Genomic DNA, 20,021 nt, shown 5'->3' on the forward strand with positions numbered 1-20,021 from the left:
ACGTACTGCGCAGGCGCAAAAAGATTCTGCGAGAGTCGGCTGAGGAGCCGAGAAAGGCGGACAAAAGAGGGCGAGAGAGGCGGATGAGGGGCCGCGAGAGGCGGACAAGACCACAGAAAAAAGGAGTGAGCACAGGAAAAATGGAGAAATGAGGAAACGCAGGCAAAGCACGAAACACATTGCACACGAGACTAGACCCAAAAAAAAAAAAAAAAAGAGGCTCACGCACAACAGCAAGGCATCCCCCCCCCCCCCCCCCCCCACAGGCACCGGACGGGACACACACCAAGAGGGGGATTCAACAAGCCCATGGAACACAAAAAAAAGAACACAAAACCACCCCACAGACCCTACAAGCAAGGGACGGGACACACACAAAGAGGGGGATTCAAACAAGACACAGGAACACAAAAAGAAAGAAGACGCTCGCGCAACAACAATCCCCTCCCCCCCCCCCCCCCCACACACACACACATCCATAAGAAGTGACACCCAAAGCCACATATTCTAAAGTGAACATCAACACCTTCACACTAGACAGCATAGGTGTCAGCATTGGTGGATCTCCTTACAATAAAGCACTATTAACCGTTCAACTGCAGAAAAGGAAACATATTAACAGTGACTGCGATCCTCCATATTACTTATCCATATTTCGCATGCTGAGAAAGAAACAAGTCATGAATACACGGTCACGGGTACAAAACGAAAAGGAAAGGATAACAGGAACAAACACACGAACACGAAAGAAACAACAAAATAGACGGCTATGCAGCATAGGTGGATCTCATTACAATAAGGCACTATTAACCGTTCAACCGCAGAAAAGGCTCCATATTAACAGTGAGTGCAATACTCCTTATTACTTATCCATATTTCTAAAAGAAAAAATGACTCGACTCCAAAAACGCAAAGCTCAACTAAAGCTTCTAACTAACGATGTACCTAAAAGTAAAAACTTTATGAACTGCATTAGATCCTACAATAGTTCATTTAATATGCACAAATCTACATCCTAGATCCACATGACGCAAACTATCAATCAAAGTGCTGCATCGCAACAGGCACGGATTCAAAACGAAACACCTCCCGTCTCAGACATAAGTTAATGGCAGCGAAGGCTACAACGGGCTTCTCACACAGCACAGGCAAATCGATTACAGCTCCAAAACAACACGTCCCAAATACTACACATGCAACAACGCGCCTCTCAAACGGCACAAGCAAAGCATACACCAGGAAAATTCATTCGGATTAATGAATGTCATTTGCAATCATTGTCATTCAGTTCACTTCCCTGAAGAAACAACTGGCAATACAAGTTATACATTTACACGTTGTTGTCAAAAGGGTCAAATTAGACTGCCTTCTTTACATTCATATACTGAATATCTACAGAAGCTTATAACTGACGATGTACCTGAAAGTGAAATCTTTATCAACTACATTAGATCCTACAAATCGGAATCCACTATGAACATTAACGGTGGCACTGCACGTGACATCCGTCTTGAAAAAATGTTGTTTATTGATGAATGTTCAATGGCATGAACAAACGTTTATGAATAATAATATTCGATTTGGAGGAAAGGTACTTTTATGAGGAGGAGATTTTAGACAGTGATTAGCTATTCTTCCAGATGCCATGCACTCAGCTATTGTTCAGTGCACCTTAAAATACGCAGACAATTGGCATTGCTTTCAAAAGATACAGTTAGTAAAAAAGATACGATGTCCAGAAACAGATCATAACAATTGCTTATTACAACTGAGAAATGGTACACTCACCAATACAGATGCACTTCAGCCACATATTATTACAATTCCTCAAGCCTTTATCTGCGACGACTTAGTTACAGAGAGATTTGGAACAGCCATCTCATTAGACCAAATGCCCCTTTTAACACAACGCACTATATTATGTCCAAAAAATATTAATGTGGAAAACATAAATACCCAAGTCATTCCATTACTTCCTGGAAAGGCACAACTCTTTCTAAGCTCTGACAAACTTGACTCTGATCACAACAATACCCATCTTAAATGACCTTACAAGTTCTGAGCTGGAATTACCTTTTACACTTAAACTGCGTGTACAAAGAAATTTTCAAATAAACCTTTACACTGTGCCACACACTTTATTGTTTGCTTTCTATTTGCATCATCTACACTGTCACACTATTCTATATCTCATTCATACATCACGCTCTTTGTCATTCCCAACACCAGGGGTTGGCGAGCGAAGCGAGCAGGGGGCGGAGCCCCCTAGTGGCAACCATAAAACACATGTGCATCAGCATTCTTCGCCTTTAATAATAGGAAACAGGAAAAAGAAAATTTATATTTAATAGAAATGTAAAAGTTTCATTTCATATTCTTTCTTAAAAAGGCTTAATACGTTTACGTTCGAAGTGCTCAAAAATATGAACTCCATTTCTACATACCAAATCTACAGGGTCACAGTGGCATCCGCTCTCACTAGCTGTATAACATCCTGGGATTTCTCCCGCTCAGCTTAGAACCACAAGCCCTGCAGAGGGGGTGATGCTTTAGCTTAGAATATTACTGGCACACATGTGCCTTCTGCTCAGGACTTACAGGGCCTATAAAAAGTATTCACCCTCTTTTTTGCCATTAGACTAAATTCCATGTTTTAACACTGCACATTATTAAAAGGCACACAAACCCCACTGTGAAGCATAGTGGTGGCAGCATCAGGCTGTGGGGATGCTTCTCTGTGGAAGACCTTGTAAGGTTAGAAGAGTAAATAAATGCAGCAAAATACAGGGAAATCCTGGAGGAAAATCTGATGTATTCTGTAAGAAACCTGCACCTTGTAAGAAGATTTGTTTTTCAGACAACAAGCCCAAACATAAAGCTAAAACTACACTGGAATGGCTTTAAAACAATAATGTCAATGTCTTGGAGTGGCCGTATCAGAGTCCAGATCTCAATTCAACTGCAATTTGTAAAAGGCTGGTGACTCAAGGCTGTCATGGCTACCCTAAGGTGAATCTACTAAATACTGACTTAAAGGTGATGAATGCTTATGTGATCAGTTATTTTTTGTCTTATATTTGTAAATAATTTAGACCACTTTGCAAAGCTCTTTTTCCACTTTGACAGTAAAGAGTCTTTTTCTGTTGATCAGAGTCAGAAAAACCAAATAAGATCTACTTTTATTCAATTTTGTATAGTTGTCAAATGTGAAAACTTCCAAGGAGGTGAATACTTTTATTGGTACTGTATTTAACATTTACTCCCTTAGGAAGACAAGTAATATTACTAAAGACTTTGTCCATCCTACAATACACGACCATTTGCACTTGCACAAACAGACTCATATTTTATACTAAACAGCTGCTCATACTTACAATTGTATGATTTTATTTTGAATGTACTGTATGCACTCCATAAGTTGCTTTGTATGTAATGTATTGCATTCCATGTCTGTTGTTGTATTATACATACTTCTGCCCCAGTCTAACAGAGACATCCTAGTAAGAATGACATTGTATTGGGTAGACATGACAGAGAAGTTAAACTTGAACTTGACTCACTCCAGTTCATTAACCACTGGACCACTCTCATTGATTCAATATCTGCTGCATTGTATTCTGTCATTTCATTCATTTTGTTCTTGTCAGCTCCTCAGCTGTTGTGAAACGCAGGGACATTGGCAACCATCTTCTTGACAAGAAAGTAGCTCAACATTTCACCTATTCTACATGGCCACAGCTTTTGGGCCCTGATCATTTTCAAGGGAATGCAAAAACAGAGAAGGGCTAAAAACACCCTTCCTGGAACTTGAATAAGAACAATAATGAGCCTATAAACCAGGGGTCCTCAATCACAGTCCTGGAGGGCTGTAGTGGCTGCAGATTTTTGTTCTAATCCGGTTGCTTAATTAGAAAGCAATTCTTGCCAATAATTTAATTTCATGGCTTGTTAGTGCTTTAACTCTGCTATGTCAGGTCATTCTCGTATCCTAGATGCTCTTCCCCCTTCTACGGATATCATCTAAATGATTTGAAGGCTAAAATGGATGAATAATTCTCAGTCCTTCACTTTTTTCTCTTCACTTTCCTTCCAAGTATTTAATTAAACCCAATAGTGCATGATAAATACACACAGGTGTAAATGGTAACATGCTAAATGGAGAAATGCTGGTCTCTAATTGCTAATTAGGAGCAATTAAAAACAGAGAATACAGCTGTTTAAGACTAAAATAAGCAATAAGGGTTCAAAATCTTAACGAGCGAGACAATTAAAGTGAAGCAGAAGTGTTACTTGAGCAATAAGGGCTTCTGATTAAGCCATTGGGTTGGAGCAAAAACCAGCAGCTACTGCGGCCCTCCAGGACCGGGATTGAGGACGCCTGCTATAAACCTACAAAAAAGCCTCTGCTTCAGTTGCAAGAAGTGAATGAGATGGCTGTACACAAGTAACTCTCTCTGCTACAGAATGTGCTGTTTGGATTGAAACTAGAAAAGATGAAGCTCCTCACAAGGGATTTTGTGGACATTGTTGAATTACTTAGTTTGATTTTCTGCATTACATCAAAACATCCAGCAGATGGCGACAGATCATCACACAATGGACCAGCTCTGAAAGGTCTAGCTAGAACAGGCTGCTGGGTGATGTGCGTCTGTTAAAGTGACCCCCGAGAATCAGCTAAAAACTGCTGTATTTAAAAATGCAAAGACAACATTTCACTAACAAGCATCTGATGTACACAAGCCAAGCAGAATCTACTTTAATTCCCCAAACTATGCCTAAACATCACTCATAATATGCAGTTAGATTCCTGCTACTCTAATTGTTCTTTTCACATTCAGTTGTTTTTTAACACAACTGGAAGTGTGCCTTGTCTTGATTTCCTGGCACAGTTTCTAATATGTTCCATATGCACATTTGCTATTCTTTGGAATTACTTTAAGACTTTGGTAGAAGCTGATTCTGATTATGCCAGTGATGCTGCTATATGTAACACCTGAGATATTCTTAATGAAAATGGGAGTCCAGATGGCAAGAAGTTGCCAGGGACAAGGACACCACCAGCCCCAAAATAACCCACAGGAGAGAGAAAGAGTGAATATTTCACTGGGTAAAGGAGAACTGCTGCATTGCCAGTGTGAGAAGGCAGGGGCTGGCAAATCCTCTCAGGCCTAGAGGCACTAAAGGGACAATAAGTAGTTGGGTCATTGTAGGAACAACAGAGAGAGTGCCTGGCTGGAAGCAGAAACCATGCAGGGTCCAGAGCTGCCTGACCATCTGTTTGGACACAGAGGCCACAAGACCTCCTGGCCAACAGATAGCAGATGGTATTAGTTTGAGTATTTTTGAATGTGGGTTAAAAACTTAGTGTGATGGTGTGGGTCGGCTCAATGCTCCAACTCCGACTCTGGGAGCCTCTTGAACCTGACACTGTTGTTAATGTAACTGGATGAGCTTGGCAAATGAGAACACACACAGATACACAACAAGGGTAAGGTATAAAGATGCTCAGTGCTTTTATTAAAAACAATTCAAAAATCAAAGTGTCAAAAATGTGCAATGCTCAAATTCAATAAATAAGCCTGTGAAAAAAGGTTAAAATCAGTCAGTAAAATAATTCATTAAAAACGAGGTTAAAACAACGCTGGAGTCTCCTTTAAAATTCAGCCCCCAGGGCTTCCCTTTAAAACTGACGCCTCTCTGACTTATCTTACTCGGACCTCACAGCTCAGAGAACAGGCGCAGACACCATTCAGTCCTGGCCCGTGTCCCCACTGCCCAATCCATGGCATTATTCCGGGAGCCACCAGACCCTGCTCTGCTCCGCATTCACCACTGCCTTTCCAGATGCCACCCGGCAAAAGCATTCCATCCTCCCACCACTGCTGACTGCTGGCTCGATCTGGTGAGAAGACACTCCTGAGCGTGATGATCACTCCTGCTCCCAAGCCACTCAACAGGAATGATCCTTGAGCCTCCTCCTGAGCGCTGGCCATGCGCTACTCCCTGGGGCTCCATTTCCGTCCCCCTGCTTCTCTAGCTAAACACCAGCTCACTCTCACTCCTGCCTTTCTTCTTCCTTACATTAACTTCCATTCTTTCTCCTCTCTCGGTTCTTCCCTTGTTTTTTTACTCCTTAATCTCTCTTGCGCTCCCCTTTTATATGCTGTCAACAGTCAGGAGCAATAAATCAACAAACTAGAAAACAAATTCATAAAACCCATGTAAAGGTTTGCATGAGTGTCCACAATCTTGGACAACCAGGAAGTATATGACGTTGACCTTTATGATGTGATATTATGTTTGTAAACTCATAACTCAAAATAAAGTGGTAGCAACTGTAAACAAAACTGTAAACACCTAACAATAACAGTATGTTTTTCAATGTAGAGAACCTTCTAGTAAACAAATTATCTTCTTAGCAAGCCTTTTTCAAAAGTTTAGATTTATTAGCATCTTTATTTTTAATTATACTGTGACACGATGGTATTTACATTGGGTGCTGCCTTTTTCTCACTTAGTTGCTACATAGAAGTCATGGCTGATAAGGGCTGTGCCCCCAGAAGTTGCAGGTAATGTCATCATTAATCACACAAAATAATAATCATTGTGGTTGATTCCTAAAAATCTTTTCTTGTGTGATATTTTGAGTTTTCTTTTGATTATGACATTGTCAGTTTTTTTTTTAACTTTGATTTTTGCTTAACCCTTTCTTCTTAGATGCATGTTGTCAGGTTTGCTTTGTTCCTTCTTTCTCATGCGTGATTTCAGTCTCTTACTTCCTAGCCCTCTCTGCCTCAATTTGCACATCCTAGTGGTGTCAGAACATTCGGTGTGTCAGGAATACTTCTTCTTCTTCTTTCGGCTGCTCCCGTTAGTGGTTGCCACAGCAGAACATCTTCTTCCATATCATCCTGTCCTCTGCATCTTGTCTTGTTACACCCATCCACCTGCATGTCCTCTCTCTCCACATCCATAAACCTTCTCTTAGGCCTTCCTCTTTTCCTCTTACTGGGCAGCTCTATCCTTAGCATCCTTTTCCCAATATACCCAGCATCTCTCCTCTGCACATGTCCAAACCAACGCATTCTCGCCTCTCTGATTTTGTCTCCCAACCATCCAACCTGAGCTGACTCTCTAATGTACTCATTTCTAATCCTATCCATCCTTGTCACACCCAATGCAAATCTTAGCATCTTTAATTCTTCTACCTCCAGCTCTGTCTCCTGCTTTCTGGTCAGTGCCACCGTCTCCAACCCATATAACAAAGCTGGTCTCATTACTGTTCCGTAGACCTTCCTTTTCACTCTTGCTGATACCCATCTGTCACAAATCACTCGTGACACTCATCCATCCACTCCACCCTGCCTGCACTCTCTTTTTCACCTCTCTTTCTTCCACAATCCTCATTACTCTGTACTGTTGATCCCAAGTATTTAAACTCATCCACCTTCGCCAACTCTACTCCATGCATCCTCACCATTCCACTGACCTCTCTCTCATTTACACACATGTATTCTGTCTTGTTCATACTGACCTTCATTCGTCTCCTCTCTAGAGCATATCTCCACCTCTCCAGGGTCTCTTCAACCTGCTCCCTACTATCACTACAGATCACAATGTCATCAACAAACATCATAGTCCACAGGGACTCCTGTCTAATCTTGTCTGTCAACCTGTCCATCACCATTGCAAATAAGAAAGGGCTCAGAGCCGATCCCTGATGTAATCCCACCTCCTTGTTGAATGCATCTGTCACTCCTACCGCAAATCTCACCACAGTCACACTTCCCTCGTACATATCCTGTACAACTCTTACGTACTTCTCTGCCACTCCCAACTTCATTATTTTTAGTTAATCAAGTTGTTGCTCAGGCAAAACAGAAACCCAACAAAATCAGATCAAATGCTGGTTAACAGCTTCTCCTTCACTCTCGATAACGATTTTCCTAAAAGTAGTTTAAACAAATCACAAAATGCTCATGTGGTTCAGTAGCTCTTTTTTTTTTTATTTCAGTTTTGTTTGATTTGTTTATTACATATGCTTCAAATCAGTCCGTACCTTTGCCTTCTTTCAGTTGTCCATAAAACAGCTGGCAAGTCACAGCCCATAAAGCTTTGGGCCATACATCATTACACGCTTACCTTTCAAAGACAGCATAAATAAATACTTGTTATTTTTACTATTTGAATTTTTATTGCTACACGAATAGGCATTTTTATAGTTCATTATAAACTAGCTGGCCTATATTGCATGCATTCTTGATGCCAAGTTGAATTTTTTTGGACCACTCTTGAAGCTTCTGACACTCCCGCCATTGACACACACAGTGCCAGCTCTGTGACTTCACACCAAACTGGGCTACTTGAAACTCAAGGAGCTCACCAGCTTTACTTAATGGAGTACTATTCACAACGGCCATTAAGTGAACACTCAGTTTGCACAGTACAGTCTCTTTATATCAAACAACTGGCTCAAGGCCTTAACATAAATTACTAGGTGGAGTCTGTTTTATATTTTTAATGGTATCACTTAATCACAGCTACATTTTGACTGGTGTCATTATTTGAACTAGAAGTGAAAACTTCAATAAAAATTTAAGACAATGTTGAAGGAAAACGCTAAATGGAATATATATGAGACCCAGAGATGCACTGTTAAACCTGTGAGATATGATCAGATGTAACCAGACTGTAAGAGTAGTGATATCTAACAGGTAATGACGAGTCACTTTGATTCCAAGGTACATCTTTAAGTTTGTATTCCAGCTTTTGCTTTTAACTGATTTCCTGCCCTAATAAGTCTATTATTTCCCAGTTTTGACCTGGTGTCAATCCAGAAATTATAAACTACATGTGTCTGGGAAGCACAGGGGCAGCTGCCTCCACAGTCGTAAAGTGGGCAGGGGGTTTGGGAGCGGCAGGGGCAATGCTAGAGAAAAGGTATGATGGTAAAAACAAGTCCATACTGTTGCTCAAGGCTACTAAAGCTACATATAAATTGCACGTATAGTACAGTCATGGCCGAAATTATCGGCACCCCTGGAATTTTCCTTGAAAATGCACCATTTCTCTCAGAAAATTGTTGGAATTACAAATGTTTTGGTATACACACGTTTATTTCCTTTATGTGCATTGGAACAACACAAAAAAACAGAGAAAAAAAGCCAAATCTGACATCATGTCACACAGAACTCCAAAAATGGGCTGGACAAAATTATTAGCACCCTCTACTTAATATTTGGTTGCACACCCTTTGGAAAAAATAACTGAAATCAAGTGCTTCCTATATCCATCAACAAGCTTGTTAAACCTCTCAACTGGAATTTCCGACCACTCTTCTTTTGCAAACTGCTCAAGGTTTCTCAGATTTGAAGGGCGCCTTCTCCCAACAGGTCCGGACTCATTGCTGGCCACTTCAGAACTCTCCAGTGCTTTGTCTTCAACCTTTTCTGAGTGCTTTTAGAGGTATGTTTGGGGTCATTGTTCTGCTAGAACACCCATGACCTCTGACGCAGACCCAGCTTTCTGACTTTGGGTCCTACATTGCGCCCCAATATCTTTTGGTAGTCTTCAGATTTCATGATGCCTTGTACACAGTCAAGGCATCCAGTGCCAGAGGCAGCAAAACATCCCCAAAACATCTTAGAACCTCCACCATGTTTGACTGTAGGTACTGTACTGTGTTCTTTTCTTCGTAGGCCTCATTCCATTTTCTGTAAACAGTAGAATGATGAGCTTTACCAAAAAGCTCTACCTTGGTCTCATCTGTCCACAAGACGTTCGCCCAGAAGGATTTTGGCTTCCTCAAGTACATTTCGGCAAACTCCAGTCTGGCTTTTTTATGTTCCTGTGTCAGCAGTGGGGTCCTCCTGGCTCTCCTGCCATAGCATTTCATTTCAATCAGATGTCGACAGTTTGAGCTGACACTGTTGCACCCTGAGTCTGCAGAACAGCTTGAATATGTTTTGAAGTTGATTGGGGTTGTTTATCCACCATTCGGATTATCCTTCGTTGCAGTCTTTTAGCAATTTTTGTCTTCCGTCCACGTCCAGGGAGATTAGCTACAGTGCCATGTGTTGGGAACTTCTTGATTATGTTGCGCACAGTGGACAAAGGAACATGAAGATCTCTGGAGATGGACTTGTAGCCTTGAGATTGTTGATATTTGTCCACAATTTTTGTTCTCAATTTTCTGCTCTTCTTTCTGTTCTCCATGCTTAGTGTGGCACACTTAGACACACAACAGAAAGGCTGAGTCAACTTTTCTCCATTTTAACTGGCTTCAGATGTGATTGCTATATTGCCAGCACCTGTTTCTTGCCACAGGTGAGTTCAAACGAGCATCATATGCTTGAAATAAAATGATTTACCCACAATTTTGAAAAGGTGCCAATAATTTTGTCCGGCCCATTTTTGGAGTTCTGTGTGACATGATGTCAGATTTGGCTTTTTTTCTCTGTGTTTTTGTGTTGTTCCAATGCACATAAAAGAAATAAACATGTGGATATAAAAACATTTGTAATTGCAATAATTTTCTGGGAGAAATGGTGCATTTTCTGGTAAAATTCCAGGGGTGCCGATAATTTCGGCCATGACTGTATATGTGACTCAGTTCTGGTTTTTGGCTTGAACTTGAACCCCGGACACAGACAGACACAAACTCAGAATGTTCAAAAGCACACGTTTATTTCTTCTTAATTCCTGCAAACAGCACAGTGCACCAAACCGCCACACTAACTCAGTTCCTTTTCTTCTGCCGCCTCTACTCCTTTCCTCCTAGGCTTCGTCCACCTTCCACCCGACTCAGGCCTCCCGAATGGAGTGAGGCGACCTCCTTTATACTGCACCTAGAAGTGCTCCAGGTGCCTCCCTATTGACATCCGGCAGCACTTCCGGGTATGGTGGAAGTGCTACACGCCTAGACTCCTGAGCTGTCCAGGCGTCAACCTGGTGATGGCCATGGACAACCACCAGGTTGAGCTTCTGAGCTCCAATTCCATGTCCCCGATGTAAACCAAGGGGCTGCCCTCTCGTGTCCCGGGGGAGGTACTGCTGGTAGTATGTCCATTCCCCCAGTCTTCTCTTCAAAATGGCATCCCGTCCCAGCAAGATCCTCAGCCGTCCATCACAGGCTCATATCTGATTTTTTGTTTGACCGTTCAAATGAATTTTGCAAGCTATTCAGATATGACTGTGAACCTATAGCTATTTATCCTGAATCATTAAACTGATAAAAAATAAATTAATTGGACAAGTGCGACCTAATAGACCAATAAGAGTACCAGCTGCATACAGAATTTTGAATCATTGACAGAATTGGTCAGCTCATGATGGCCAAGTGTTCAAAGATGATTTCATATGAAAAAGGAGCCACCTGGCAAAAAAACACATTTCAATTTTACATTTCACATTCTTATAGATCAATTCTGTGTCACATGACTAAAAAATAGATTACTGCGTAACAGGGTAACTTCCTATTTAACCCACCAGCATAACAAGTAGATGACTGTGGTGGTAACAACATATTAATAATTTTACCATGCAGCTCCATAAACATATACATTAAATTTAGATTCATGAAATAAAATGTATGCCTAATAACAAAGCTCAATGAAAATGAAATATAATGATTATCTTTAAACATTAACCCATAAATCCTGTTTACTGCATCCTTGTCCATGTATGCAAAGAATGCAATATCACCATTCAATCAATGCATGATTTCAGATTTTTTTCAGCATCTTCAAAGAGGCTGTTAGTGTATGGAAGTGAATGTGAACAGTGGAATTAGTGAATGATATTTGCAGAGTTTTACTGCAAGATTTAATTTCAGCACATTTGAGAGGTGCTTATACTTTGAACTAAATCAGAGTTTATCAATGCAATCAAAGCCTACAGCTGCAGTCCTATTGCTTTATTGATCATTTACATTTATTTTACTGTGCCTGTCTCTCATATGCTATGCCAGTCTGAGGATGATTATTACTTTTATTGTTGTTGTTAGTGCTGGATTATTGTCATGTCTCATCCAGGGTTCTTCCCCTGGCTTGGGTTTAAATTTATGTTTTGCATCTCTTTTGTTTATTTTTGTTTCTTTTATTTATGTTGGCTTGTTGCTGGACGAGGTGTTGGTGAGGCCAGCAGGGAGCGCTTACTCTGTGATCTGAATGTGGATCCCAATGCCTCAGTTAAGTGATGGTGACACTGTGCTGTAAAAATGGCACCGGCCTTCATAAAAGATGTAAAAGCGAGGTCCTGACTTGTGGTGAACATACAGTAGAAGATCCCTGGGCATCTTTCATAAAGAGCAGGGTGTATCCTGTTTTCTAGGCTAAATTGCCCTCCATGGCATTGTCATTCTGGACCCCTAATCATCCCCTGTCTCTAATTGGCTATCTCTCTCACCACTTCGCCACCTCATGTGTAGCAAACGTAGTGGTGCAAGAATGACTGCTGTCATGTCTTTCAGGTGGATGCCACACATTAATGGTGGTTGAAGTAGCTCCCCCCTCACTATGAAAAGTGCTTTTGAGTAGTGAGAAAAGCACAATATAAATGAAAAGAATTATTATTATTATTTAGTTTGGGTTTTATCCATATATATAATTTGCCTTTTCTGTGTTCTGGGCATTTTGTGGATCATCCCCCAGGAGGTGGGGTCACCTGCCAATCATTGCTAGGAGCTTCCACTTGCCCTATAAATCCAAAGCATCTTCCACAATTTCTGGCGGTTCATTTCAAACAGGCCTGGGAGTGGTGAGTTTACTTGTGCCTTTTTCTGTGCTTTTGTGACTTTTCCTGGAGTTGTAACCTTTCTCTCTGTTTTTGGATTCTGTTTTGGAACCTACATCTAGCAGGGGTTTGGCAGTATACCCCTCTCTAGTTGGTATTATCTGGAAGTGTTTGGAGCCATGTGCTTTGGATCTCGAAGTTCACAACAATTATTTGTCATGCTATAGCCTATAATTGTTTGCCTAACAATGTTTATGACAAGTGGGTGACCATGGCTATATATGTAGGAATAAATTAGATTTCTTTTTCCTGTCTTTTCAAATTCTTTTAATATATTTTTTTACATTTTATGTATTTGCACTCACAAAATTTCTACAATTTTCTCATACTTGCTGAAGTGTTCTGCCATGGCTGACTTTTTTCAGAGAGTTCTGGTATCTCAAACACCGCAGTGTGCGCCTTACCTCTGGGCAGCCTTCAAACTTCAGAATACCTTAACAGCTACTCCGCCAAACCAGTATCACATCACAAATGGTGCAAACTGAACTGAAAACTATACACATTTCGATTATGCCACATATTGCTGCTCAGCATTGTACGGTATTTTTAATCTACCCTTCAAATTTGCATGTCACTTCCAGACAGAGCCTAGTCACATATTTGCAGGTCGGGGAAGTGGTTAGGTTTCTGTCCATTTGCTAAGAGCGGCCATTTCTTTTTCCAATGTGATCTCCCTCTGCTTTAGTGTAACCCATATAATAATAGCAAAGAAACTACTAGTCATTTACATGCATCTAATTAGTTTTAAGGTTATCCTCTGAAATTACAAATGAGGCACACAATTTCAAATTCATTAATAACAGGTCAAAAAAAAACTGTTACCCTTAAAAATTTAAAAGATGACAATTATTTTCTTCTTCACTGTAAGGATTTTGCATTTTTGCGAATGATGAAGAAAGTTTTTTTTTTTTTTTAATGGAGGAATTTTGCATGCCTTTTATGTGCAGTTCCTGTTTTATGATATCAGTGGCTAACTTTAAAACTGATTAATGACTGGCAACTTTTAATGAAAGACAATGCTGATGTAGTTTCAGAAAAAACAGAAACCCAATGAAATCAGATTCGCCTGAGTGTCAGGTTAAAAACAAAGAATTACACGTTAGCCGCCCTCACAAAATCTCACAGCTAGAGAATCAAACAATTAATAGTATTTTAAGCAGCAGATGCAAACCACGCTGAAAAAGGAGAGGTTAGACACGTCGTGTCTCAGCTGTATAGTCTTGAAATGTTGAAAAGCAGCTCCTTTTCAATTTTTTCCTTTACCTTTTTCACGTTTTGCAGGCCTCTTCAATGATGATGCCACTTAAGTGTTTGTATATTGTATACCGTGTGTGCTCTTCTTTGCTATATAAAGCGCCTGGTGGTCCCTTGCTGCTAGCTCTGTTGGGTCTAATCTGCTCAATTTTGTTGTTCTGGGTGCTCATACATTTATATTTGGCCTGGATTTCTAAAATCTGCATCTGTTAAATCTTCTTTGAGATTTTCCTGTAAAGATTGCTCCATGAAATGCACCATCGTTGGGCCTTCTGCTCTCAGGGGCACGCCAATGCACTTTGATTTTCAGCGGGTGTACACCTTAATTGTACTTGTCACGCTACAGGAAGTTTCACTCATCCAAGTGATAATCCCAGCGTCTGTCATCCCAGGCAGTGGGAGTCTGAGCAGGTCTTCTCTTTCCGCAGCTGGAAACTACTCTCATTACTCCAGTTGATTAATTGACTTTTCATTTGATACGTTCATTACTGTGCCTGCGCATTACACTTGTAAGCTCACTATTGCTTGTTACTTAGGTTTCTTTTTGATTTTATTTATTGCTTAATATTTAATTTTTAAACCACATGCTGCACACAGAAAACTTTTTTCAGTATTTAAGAGAATTAATGTCAATTTGGGCAGCGTGGTGGCACCATTGTTAGTGCTTCCAGCATCCTGAATTCACAGGCTGTGACTGATCTCTTTATGTCTCCAAGTGTTGTGCTTTTCCTCCCACATCCCTAAAGATAAGAATGTTGGGTTCCATGGTGATTCCTACTTGGTTCTGTGAGTGAGTGGGCATTGCATTAGGCGGTGAGCTGCCCAGTACTGCTGGGATAGACGATGGCCCATCATGCTCCAGACTTGGAATAACCACATTCAAGAATGTTATGTTAATTTTCATCAAAATAGAACACCCTTTTCCTATTTTGTTATGGTATGTAGCTCAGGTTTCTTCTATTTGAACAAAATTAGATGATGTGGTAGCAGTGTGGTACAAGTTATCACAGCAGACTGTTCATTATGCTGAAATGACCCACCAGGCTTTATTTGAACAAGGTCCACTCTCTAACTTCAGTCCCCCTACTGTGCAGTTAAAGGCTCCAGCCACCCAAGACCATAAATTGGATTTGAGAAGTGATCATAATGTCATTTAGCTTCATTTGATTAGCTGTTTTTTTAAGTGCCATAGGAACCTAAACCTATTTTGTCTGTGAGGGATGGCCAACAACCTTACACAACTGGAACGCCCTCAACAAGGAAGAACCGCTGAATATGGCATACACAGAACAGTACTGCCTCTGGACTGCCAGATGGCAGCCCCCCCCCCCCCCCCCGGTTTGTGGCGGCACCATGAATTCTCAAAAGGCACCATGGGACTTGGAGTTCTTCTACTCAGCCCTGTTGGGTTTTGTGGGTGCCACCAGCAGGTGTTGCTGGGACTGGGGAGCCCTTCTTTGTCGGGCTCCAGCCTCACCCATAAATGCTCCTGGGCCAAACCATCGGGACACAGAAGGTACTATTTAAAAGAATCTGCCTTTCTCAACTTGGGGAGCCAGAGTCGGGAGGAAGGATGAAGCTTGCTGGGAGAAGCAGAGGAGGAAGTGACAGAGAGAGAAAGAGAAGTCAGAAAGAGTTGTAAAGCAGTGCTGTGTGCTATTGTGCTCCTGTACTGTGCATTTGGTACTGTGGGAAATGCTTATGGGTAGCGTGTCACACCAATAAATCCTCTTGTTTATTTTGGACTTGTGTCCGAGCCTGACTGTGTTGGGTGCTTGGGGAGTTGGAGCGCCCCCTACAGTCCACATGTCTTTTTTCTTCCTCACAGGTCCGTGCTGGTCTGGTTTTGTTTTTGATTTTTTTGAAAATGTATTTTACTCTTTTTAATACTTCTATCTTTAAAACAGAAAACTGAAGTAGTCATCTCTAAACTCCACAATTAATTCAGACTATCTTTTTGTTCCTGAAAGTCTTGGATCTGCTATTCTTTCTCACAACTTATTTTGTCCATTGTATGTTGTTTTAATATTTGTACATATAGTTTTTTTATATTTTGGGATTTTTCTGCACAGAGGTTTAATTTCTACTTTAATTAATTTTTTACATTTGTTTTTTTATTGTTATATTTTGTTTATTTATGCCACACCATCTTGAATCTTCTTTTGTCAGTGATTGTTGTGCAGTTGTTAGCCTTATTTCCAAGTAAGGCCAAGCAATTGGATTCTTTGTTTTGGTTATGACCTCCTTCTGTCTCTGATTTTTAGTTTAATCTTGTTTTGATTACTTGATCTGTTTTTCTCCCCTGGTATTTTGACACTTTGCTTACCCTGACCACATCTCTTTACTTTTTAATCATCTGCCTAGGCTAACTTGGGCTCACAGACACTACGGTGTGCTCTTAACAGTAGATTGCAGTTCCACTACACACCAGTAGATGCTGCTGTATAAATCTCAATTCACCTACCTTCAGTGTGCAGTAATGTTGCCCTTTTATATGTATATTTTGGTTTTATTTTGGGTTTTTATAAATGGAGATGAATTTTGCTTATCATCTTGATTTTTTTTGTTTACACTATGCCATTGGCATTGATAATGTCACCACAGTTATGACTTTCTAGGATGTGACAATATAAATATAGTGGGGCTCACATTCTCTTTAAAAAAAAAAACTTTGCTCTTTAGTACTAGTTAGCCTTATATTCAAATAAGCCTGGGCTGTCATGCTGAATAGGAGAACAAGTTGGATTTCAAAAGTAACCCAAAGAAAAGATGTGGTCAAATAACAGAAATGAGTCAAATATCGGAAGCTCAATAAACACAGTAAGCAAGACAAAATTGAACCATAAGAGCAGAAGATCTAAACCAGAAGGATAATTAGGATAAAGGATTTAACAATGTCATAGGTTTTGATATGAATCCAAGAACTCGGAGGAAAAAATGATCTTGAATGTGAACTTTTATCCTTATTTGTCGTTGACTTATGGTTCATGACCTCTGAGGACATGCCAAGAACACCCGAGGTGCTGCCCTAACATTGGGAGCTGAAAGTGATGCTGCAGGTAAATAATTAAAATGGTGGTTAAAACAGCCCCAATAAAATAAAAAAAACAAAACACAACTAAGCCATAAGGTGAGAAACTAATGTCACCACCAGAATCCTTTACCTGAAAATCCCTAATCTGAATGCTAAACCACACCAAAAGAGCACAAAAGGTATATGAACAAAATTCCCAACATTAATGTTAGGTTTTGGTGTTCTGGTTTTGTCCTCTCTTCAGTACCTTTTGACTTCAACTACATTTTTCCCCATTTGATCCTGTTGCCCTGTTGTTGATTTTGACTTTCTGGTATTCCTCTTTGCTAGCCTTGTGGCAATGACTTTCCTGCTTTTTACAATGTCCTGGTGATTTTTCTACGCTTACAATAATAAGACCCTGTATGTCATTATACAGTCCAAGCCTGTCTACACAGGCAGGACTGATTTATTGTGTTTTAATGAAAAAATGGCCATCCAATAACTGGAAACCTCTATTTGAGAATTTGGGAATATTTAGAGCAGAGGCTTTAAATATATTGACCTTTCAACCAAAATGAGGCAATCCCCATAGGTCTCAATATTTAAAGACTCGTCATTATTTTACCATATCATACAACTGTCAGAGCTGATGCTGAGATATTTCACATTACTCTCTTAATCTGCATTTTAATGCTAGTTATGTTGCCTTTATCACTCTTCTTGTTCTTGGCATTTGGTCTGCCCTGAAATAGATATGTTGTCACATACTCTAACTCACTTTCAAACGTCTTCTACCCAAACTAAATTGTTGTTGTTTCCCTGCAGAATGATGCCATTCAAAAAGCATCTGACTAAGGACCGGTGAAATTTGAGCTTAACATCACCCCATATATATTTGTATTTAAATATTTTGGCATGAAAAAATGTTTCCCTCTCTCTGACTCTCACTGTATTTGCAAAGTTTGTCACAGAAGTTTATCCAACCCCCTATATCCTAACACAGGGTCACGGGGGTCTGCTGGAGCCAATCCCAGCCAGCACAGGGTGCAAAGCAGGAACAAATCCCCAGGCAGGGCGCCAGCCCACTGCAGGGCACATACACACACACACACACACACACCAGGCACACACTAGGGACAATTTAGGATCGCCAATGCACCTAACCTGCATGTCTTTGGGAGGAAACCGGAGCACCCGGAGGAAACCCACGCAGACACGGGGAGAACATGCAAACTCCACGTAGGGAGGACCCGGGAAGCGAACCCAGGGCTCCTTAATGCGAGGCAGCAGCGCTACCACTGCGCCACCGTGCCGCCCAGGTCTTTAATCAAAATCTAATATTAGAGGGCACTTTAGTGAACACTTTTTTGTTTAAACATATTTAATGTGAAGAACAAAGGTACCCAACAGCAAGTGGCACTGTGTGAAAAAGTAATTTCATCCTAGTTGAATCAACCTGATTAGAGGTGTGCTAAGAATCACGTGACTGAACACAGCAAGGCCTGCTCTATTTAAACGTCACTTCTTTTAACTCTTATATTTATATCACTGTATAGACTGCATGATGTTTCGCTGTTCATATTTCAGTGTTTTGTGTTTATATTCGATTTCTTTTTTTTGATTTATAAACAACAATTAACTTAAGTCAGATGTGGGGAAAGAGCAGAGGACTTGGGCTAAACATATAAAAACATTGTGAGGGTCATGAATACTGGACACTGAGAACCAGACACAGGTCTAGGTAGCAGTCTGAACCTCCATGTGCTTCTCTGTTTACCTATAAAAGCCAGCTCATTTTCTCTTAATATATTGAAATGAAGTGTACAAGTTTTGGACTGGAGCCTTTCAATTGTTCTTAATTTTTATTTTGCCAACTTGTCTCTAATAGGCCAGATACATGTGATCCTGCATTGCCACCTAGTGACACACGTACTATGACCAAGAGAGAGCCGTTTCTTGTCCATTAATCAATTGTTTTATGCTTCTTGGCATCCTTTATAGTACTAGATGTTGTACCGTGTTAGCCATTATGGATGCAATAAGAAGTCAAGCAAAATGACACTTTTATTGGCTAACTGAACAGATTACAATATGCAGGCTTTTAAAGGCAGCTAAAGCCCCTTCTTCAGGCAAGATGCTGTCTCGAAAGCTTGCATACTGTAATCTGCTCAGCTAGCCAATAAAATGTGTTATTTTGTTTGACTTCTCATTGGCATTCTTTGAAAAGAGTAGGGTACACCCTGATGTCCTACTAAATTACCCACTTTGGCCTGGTCATTGGGGTTTACCCCGGTGGACGAGAGGGTAGCCTCCCTTCGCCTTCGGGTGGGGGGACGGGTCCTAACTGTTGTTTGTGCGTATGCACCGAACAGCAGTTTGGAGTACCCACCCTTTTTGGAGTCCCTGGAGGGGGTGCTAGAGGGCATACCTTCTGGGGACTCCCTCGTTCTGCTGGGAGACTTCAATGCTCACGTGGGCAATAACAGTGAAACCTGGAAGGGCATGATTGGGAGGAATGGCCCCCCCGATCTGAACCCGAGCGGTGTTTTGTTATTGGACTTCTGTGCTCGTCACGGATTGTCCATAACGAACACCATGTTCAAGCATAGGGGTGTTCATATGTGCACTTGGCACCAGGACACCCTAGGCCTCAGTTCGATGATCAACTTTGTGGTCATGTCGTCGGACTTGCGGCCACATGTCTTGGACACTCGGGTGAAGAGAGGGGCGGAGCTGTCAACTGATCACCACCTGGTGGTGAGTTGGCTTCGATGGTGGGGGAGGATGCCGGTCAGGCGTGGTAGGCCCAAACGTGTTGTGAGGGTCTGCTGGGAACATCTGGCAGAGCCCCCTGTCAGAAGTAGCTTCAACTCCCACCTCCGGCAGAACTTCGACCATGTCCCAAGGGAGGTGGGGGACATTGAGTCCGAATGGGCCATGTTCCGTGCCTCTATTGTTG

The sequence above is a fragment of the Erpetoichthys calabaricus genome, chromosome 7 (genome assembly GCF_900747795.2).
Source record: "Erpetoichthys calabaricus chromosome 7, fErpCal1.3, whole genome shotgun sequence".
NCBI classification, from domain to species: domain Eukaryota; kingdom Metazoa; phylum Chordata; class Cladistia; order Polypteriformes; family Polypteridae; genus Erpetoichthys; species Erpetoichthys calabaricus.